This window comes from Corella eumyota, chromosome 1 (genome assembly GCF_963082875.1).
Source record: "Corella eumyota chromosome 1, kaCorEumy4.1, whole genome shotgun sequence".
In the NCBI taxonomy this organism is placed as follows: domain Eukaryota; kingdom Metazoa; phylum Chordata; class Ascidiacea; order Phlebobranchia; family Corellidae; genus Corella; species Corella eumyota.
Genome location: NC_137490.1, coordinates 9,645,090 through 9,653,199, shown reverse-complemented (window position 1 = coordinate 9,653,199; position 8,110 = coordinate 9,645,090).

The following is an 8,110-nucleotide window of genomic DNA, read 5'->3' as shown; positions in this document are numbered from 1 at the left end:
AACTCTAGCTAAATATCATTTAATCATTATTTTAGTTTTTTATAAAATAACGAATCAGTGTGAGTTTAACGCTTGAATAATTTAATAGCGTTCTGGTCGCCGTCAAAAATCGTCCTTTTCGCTGTCCATTAAAGTAAAATATATTGGTTGAAAATTTAAGTAAAATGTTAAAGTATAAGTAGAAAATGTGTAAAATTTTTTTTTTAATTGTTTTGTTATTATTATATTTTAATACTCGTTTGATTACCAAAAATTAAGAACGGTATTTTGCTTTTAAATTTAGTTTACTTTTATATTACAATATCAATGAATGCGTGTTCGTTTGTTAAAATTAGGTTTAAATTTAAAAAAGTTAATATTTAAATTTATAATTTATTTAATAAACCTACTAAATAAATTATATTTATAAAAAAGAATCAAACGATTTCGAACCATATTTTATTTATCAAATAAATCTAGTTATTGTTTTTATTCTTATTTGACGAATTTTGAAAGACGATAACTTTTGTTCTTTAAAACTAAAAGTTCTAAATTTTTAGTATGTTTGTTGTTATCCCAACGAATCGCAAACCTCCTATTAACGACATTTAATTATCACTAATTACTAATTAATATATTTTATTATTAAAATTTAAAGAATAAATTTGCTGAAATTTAAATATGTTGTTGGTATTATTATTTTGTATGTTGCTATTTAAAATGAAGATTTAACTCTAGCTAAATATCGTTTAATCATTATTTTTGTTTTTTTATAAAATAATGAATCAGTGTGAGTTTAACGCTTGAATAATTTAATAGCGTTCTGGTCGCCGTCAAAAATCGTCCTTTTCGCTGTCCATTAAAGTAAAAAATATTGGTTGAAAATTTAAGTAAAATGTTAAAATATAAGTAAAAAATGTGTAAAATTTTTGTTTCAATTGTTTTGTTATTATTATATTTTAATACTTGTTTGATTACTAAAAATTAAGATCGGTATTTTGCTTTTAAATTTAGTTTACTTTTATATTACAATATCAATGAGTGCGTGTTCGCTTGTTAAAATTAGGTTTAAATATAAAAAAGTTCATATTTAAATTTATAATTTAATTAATAAACCTACTAAATAAATTATATTCATTAAAATGAATCAAACAATTTCGAACCATATTTTATTTATCAAATAAATCTAGTTATTATTGTTTTTATTCTTTCTAGTCAGAATTTTGAAAGACGATAACTTTTGTTCTTTAAAACTAAAAGTTCTAAATTTTTAGTATGTTTGTTATTATCCCAACGAATCGCAAACCTCCTATTTACGACATTTAATTATCACTAATTACTAAATAATAGGTGTTTGTTTATTAAAATTTAAAGGTTGTTATTAATTTTTAAAATCTTGGTCAATTGTATATTATGATATTACTAACTCAAAAAAAAATTAAAATTTTTATTTCTATCACTAATTACTTAATAATAAGTGTTTGTTTATTAAAATTTAAAAGTTGTTATTAATTTTTTAAATTTTTGTCAATTGTATATCATGATATTAGTAACTCAAAAACGAATTTAATTTTTGTCACTAATTACTAATTAATAGGTGTTTGTTTATTTAAATTTAAAGATTGTTATTAGGTTTTTAAATTTTGGTCGGTTTTATCTTATAATATTTATAATTCGAAAATAAATTAAAAAATAATTTTTGTTTGTTTTTTATATTTAAATGCTGGTTTGTTCATTAAAAATTAAAGTTCGACATTAAGCAATAAAAATTTGGTATGATGTATTTTATAATATAAGTAATTAAAAAACATATTAGAAAAATAATTTTCGTTTATTTATCATATTTAAATGCTTGTTTATTTAATAAAAATCAATTTTAAGAATTTAAAATTTACTATAATTTATATCCTAATATCACCAACTTAAAACTGGGTAAAATATTAGTTTTTGTTTGTATTATATATATAAATGCTTGTTTGTTTACTAAAAATTAAAGGTTTGTAATATTCTTAGTTAATGTTTATGCATATCTTTTTTTATTTATAAAAATTTATGTTAAAAATAATCAAATATTTTCGAACCATATTTTATTTATCAAATAAATCTAGTTTCTATTGTTTTAGGCTCTAACTTCCTATGCGTGGTCTTTTATCGCGTTGGTCATGACTTATTTTGTGTTTGTTTAATGATTTCTTTTCTTCTAAAAATTTTTACGGCGTTAAGACTGGACTCGGTTTGTATTGTTCTGCGCTGTAAATTCCCGTGAGCGTCGTAAAAAGTCCTTATCCCGTAGTTTGTGCTCTATTTGCGATTACTTAATGAGTTTTTTGTTCAAATCTAGTTTTAATTGTTTTTTTATTATTATATTTTAATACTTGTTTGATTACTAAAAAATTAAGATCGGTATTTTGCTTTTAAATTTAGTTTACTTTTATATTACAATATCAATGAGTGCGTGTTCGCTTGTTAAAATTAGGTTTAAATATAAAAAAGTTCATATTTAAATTTTTAATTTAATTAATAAACCTACTAAATAAATTATATTTATAAAAAAGAATCAATTTCGAACCATATTTTATTTATCAAATAAATCTAGTTATGGTTCGAAATCTTAGATTTCGAAACATATTGTTATTGTCAGTGTATTTATTGTTTTTATTTTTTCTAGTCAGAATTTTGAAAAACGATAACTTTTGTTCTTTAAAAGTAAAAGTTCTAAATTTTTAGTATGTTTGTTATTATCCCAACGAATCGCAAACCTCCTATTTACGGCATTTAAATGTCACTAATTACTAATTAATATATTTTATTATTAAAATTTAAAGATTAAATTTTCTGAAATTTTAATATGTTGTTGTTATTATTATTTTGTATGTTGCTATTTAAAATGAAGATTTAACTCTAGCTAAATATCGTTTAATCATTATTTTAAGTTTTTTTTATAAAATAACGAATCAGTGTGAGTTTAACGCTTGAATAATTTAATAGCGTTCTGGTCGCCGTCAAAAATCGTCCTTTTCGCTGTCTATTAAAGTAAAAAATATTGGTTGAAAATTTAAGTAAAATGTTACAGTATAAGTCAAAAATGTGTAAATTTTGTTTTTTTAATTGTTTTGTTGTTATTATATTTTAATACTCGTTTAATTACTAAAAAATTAAGATCGGTATTTTGCTTTTAAATTTAGTTTACTTTTCTATTACAATATCAATGAATGCGTGTTCGTTTGTTAAAATTAGGTTTAAATATAAAAAAGTTCATATTTAAATTTATAATTTAATAATAAACCTACTAAATAAATTATATTTATAAAAAAGAATCAAACGATTTCGAACCATATTTTATTTATCAAATAAATCTAGTTATGGTTCGAAATCTTAGATTTCGAAACATATTGTTATTGTCTGTGTATTTATTATGGTTCGAAATCTTAGATTTCGAAACATATTGTTATTGTCCGTATATTTATTTTTATTTTTATTCTTACTAATCCGAATTTTGAAATCGAATAACTTTTGATTTTGTGTATATTAATTTTTAAAATTTTAGTATGTTGTTTATTATCATATTGTGTTTCAATCCTCCTATTTTGATAATTTAAATATTATTAATTAGTAATTAATAGGTGTTTGTTTATTGAAATTTAGAGATCGTTATTAAGTTTTCAAATTTTAGTCAGTTATATATCATAATATTAATAACTCGATAATGGATTAAAAATTTAATTTTTGTTTGTTTATTATATTTAAATTCTTGTTTGTTTATTAAAAATTAAAGTTTGATATTAAGCATTTAAAATTTAATATAATGTATTTTATGATATTAGTAATTAAAATACATGTTTAAAAAATAATTTTTGTTTGTTTATTTTATTTAAATGCTTGTTTATTTATTAAAAATCAAAAATCAATTTTGGGAATTTAGAATTTAGTAAAATGTATATCTTGATATTAACAACATAGAACTGGGTTAAAAAATTAATTTTTTTTGTATAATATATATAAATGCTTGTTTGTTTATTAAAAATTAAAGATATGTAAAATTCTTAGTTAAGGTGTAAGTATATTTTTTTTGTTTATAAAAATTTATGCTAAACATAATCAAATAATTTCGAACCATATTTTATTTATCAAATAAATCTAGTTGTTTTTATTCTTTCTAGTCAGAATTTTGAAAGACGATAACTTTTGTTCTTTAAAAGTAAAAGTTCTAAATTTTTAGTATGTTTGTTATTATCCCAACGAATCGCAAACCTCCTATTTACGACATTTAAATGTCACTAATTACTAATTAATATATTTTATTATTAAAATTTAAAGATTAAATTTTCTGAAATTTTAATATGTTGTTGGTATTATTATTTTGTATGTTGCTATTTAAAATGAAGATTTAACTCTAGCTAAATATCGTTTAATCATTATTTTAAGTTTTTTTTATAAAATAACGAATCAGTGTGAGTTTAACGCTTAAATAATTTAATAGCGTTCTGGTCGCCGTCAAAAATCGTCCTTTTCGCTGTCTATTAAAGTAAAAAATATTGGTTGAAAATTTAAGTAAAATGTTACAGTATAAGTCAAAAATGTGTAAATTTTGTTTTTTTAATTGTTTTGTTGTTATTATATTTTAATACTCGTTTAATTACTAAAAAATTAAGATCGGTATTTTGCTTTTAAATTTAGTTTACTTTTCTATTACAATATCAATGAGTGCGTGTTCGTTTGTTAAAATTAGGTTTAAATATAAAAAAGTTCATATTTAAATTTATAATTTAATTAATAAACCTACTAAATAAATTATATTTATAAAAAAGAATCAAACGATTTCGAACCATATTTTATTTATCAAATAAATCTAGTTGTTTTTATTCTTATTTGACGAATTTTGATAGACGATAACTTTTGTTCTATAAAACTAAAAATTCTAAATTTTTAGTATGTTTGTTATTATCCCAACGAATCGCAAACCTCCTATTAACGACATTTAATTATCACTAATTACTAATTAATATATTTTATTATTAAAATTTAAAGATTAAATTTTCTGAAATTTTAATATGTTGTTGGTATTATTATTTTGTGTGTTGCTATTTAAAATGAAGATTTAACTCTAGCTAAATATCGTTTAATCATTATTTTTGTTTTTTTTATAAAATAATGAATCAGTGTGAGTTTAACGCTTAAATAATTTAATAGCGTTCTTGTCGCCGTCAAAAATCGTCCTTTTCGCTGTCCATTAAAGTAAAAAATATTGGTTGAAAATTTAAGTAAAATGTTAAAATATAAGTAAAAAATGTGTAAAATTTTTGTTTTAATTGTTTTGTTATTATTATATTTTAATACTTGTTTGATTACTAAAAAATTAAGATCGGTATTTTGCTTTTAAATTTAGTTTACTTTTATATTACAATATCAATAAGTGCGTGTTCGCTTGTTAAAATTAGGTTTAAATATAAAAAAGTTCATATTTAAATTTATAATTTAATTAATAAACCTACTAAATAAATTATATTTATAAAAAAGAATCAAACAATTTCGAACCATATTTTATTTATCAAATAAATCTAGTTAAGTTTGTTTTAGTTTAAATTATACTGTGCAAACTTAACCGAAATTTATAAAATTTATAATATAATTTTACAACAACCATAAGTTAATAAACACTTAAGCTTTATGACCCTGAGCACATATTGGCCGGCAGCGTGGTGTAGTGATAAGAACACTTGCTACATTACTTGAAGTCGTTGGTTAAATTCCCACTGCTTTTATGCTGTAGTGCCCTTCCCCTTGGTCGCGCCCTCGACCTTTCCACATCGAGGATAAATATACACACAATAAATATTTATACGGCGGGGCTTCAGGTCGTGCAACTTAGTTTCAAATTAAACTTCTAGTGGTGCAGTTATAGTAGATGACGCCACAATCAAACTACACGACGCCTCAAAGTAATATTGTAATTAGGATTGTTAAGATTTACAAAAAATACGCGTTTTATTATAGTAAATTAATCAAGAATTGTTAAAATCAAGAGAAGTAGGTCAAATAGCGTTATGTTTCTAATTTTATGCCTAGATCTTAGACTTAATATGGCTTTTTTTGTATTTCCATGTGAACAGCCAAGTGTAGATTTAGGCTACTGCACACATCACCGTTGTGGTGCCTGCCTTCCACTTGTCTGCCATTTTCCTTATGAACAAGTACAACATCTAATTTAAAGTGTAGCTAATTTGCAAACTTGAACTGCCCTAAGTTGTTGTTGTTTACAAGAATATAAAATTATGGCTAATTCTCACGGAAATAAATTCTGAATTTAAAACGAAATTGCCTATTTGTTTTTAAAGCGAAAATTTGCATTTAATATAAAGCGGAAATAAATTGTTAAGGAAATGATTCAATACTAAAAAAAACGAGGTTAGAGTTCCAATGTAAAAAGAGTTGTAAAATACAAATCGCAAATTCGATAAACATTTTCAAGCGTACATTTGTAAAAAAGCGTTTATTGTTTAATGATTGTATTTCTAGCACATTTGAACTTTAGTGAGGTAGATGATTGCGACGATCGACGAATAAGAGGGACATGGCCTCTGTGGGCTCATAGACAAATTGGCCTTTTTTGGCATTTGGGAAAATAATCGGCCTTCTGTGGGCATCAGACATGGGTGCATTGATTATTGTCTTTAGACGGCAATCGTTGGGCAAAACAAAACAAAGTAGTTTGTGCAAAGAAATTTTTTTAACTTGTTCACTTAACCCGCTTGTCAAAAAATACACGTTAAAGAAATTCTGCAATGGTCTCTTTTTATTTGTCGTTTTTGTAGTTTAATTGTTAAAATTTGAAGCTTGCAATAACTTTTTTGCAATTTAAAAATTGTTAATTGTCTGTTTTTTTAAGTTTTGGGTAATACTGAAATCTTGAAACTTACTTATACCGTTTGCGCAACTCCTTGGAAGGTGTTTATTTTCTGTTTAAATCTCAAAACCCTAATCACGTTGAAAAATCATTATTTTGTAGCAAATCTGTTGGTTGTTTACAAGAATATAAAAGTTGGGTTAATTCTTACGGAAATTAAATTTGAATTTAAGTTAAGTCTAATTTCGTGTTTGTTGAGTGGCGTCCGTTTAGTAGAGGCAGAAAAAAAAATCTGTTTTTAAAACAAATATTTGCATTTAATATAAAGCGGAAATAAATTGTTAATAAAATGATTCAATACCAGTAAAACGAGGTTAGAGTTTCAATGTAAAAACAGTTGTAAAATATAAACCGCAAATTCGATAAACAAGTTATAGTTAAAAAGCATTGGAACTTATTAATTAAAGATGGAGGAAAAATACGCCAAAGCTTTTTAGCAAATAAATAACAATTTTATTTTAAATCAACATTAAAAAAACTGTTTGGCTATAAAATTAAAAGTTAACTTATGCGGATTTATCCAGAATAATTACAAGAGGATTAAAAGAGAGAGAGGGGTTAAAATAATATATCATATAAAAAGTTAAGATCTTTTTAAAATTCCATGTTATAAATAATAACCTATTCTTACCACTTAAATTTGTGCTTTATTATGTTTATCGCGAGGCACGGCGTCGGAACATCCTACGCAACACTGTACTGTGACTTTTTGGGCGTAAGGTTTTGCATGAAATCGCTAGAAAAATGGTTCGAATATTTTCGTTCTTTGTTTTAATTGCTGCTTTTTTCTTTTCTTATTTCTGCCTTTATATTGCGTTGATTTGTGATCAATATTTTTATATTGCAGTTATGTCTACCGTAAAACTTAAATAGTTGTTTTATGTGTTACCAGTATATTACGTTAGCGTAGATGTGTAGTTTTTTTTTATTTAATTTTTAATTTTTTTAGATTTTTCGCGCATTAGTAAAGGTTAAAAATGCACAATAAATATTAGATTATTGCAAAAATGATTAAGTTATTTTATAATAATACAAGCCATAACATACTTATATGTAAACATTAATATTTGTGGCCTTTTTTAAATCATTAAATTGATTGTAATTTTTCCCGGCGCATAATTGTAATATTTATTGTATACCTTTTTATTTACTTTTATTAATGCGCAAAAAAACTAAATGAAAAATAAAAAAACCATAAAGTTTACATAAAGATTTTATATGATATTT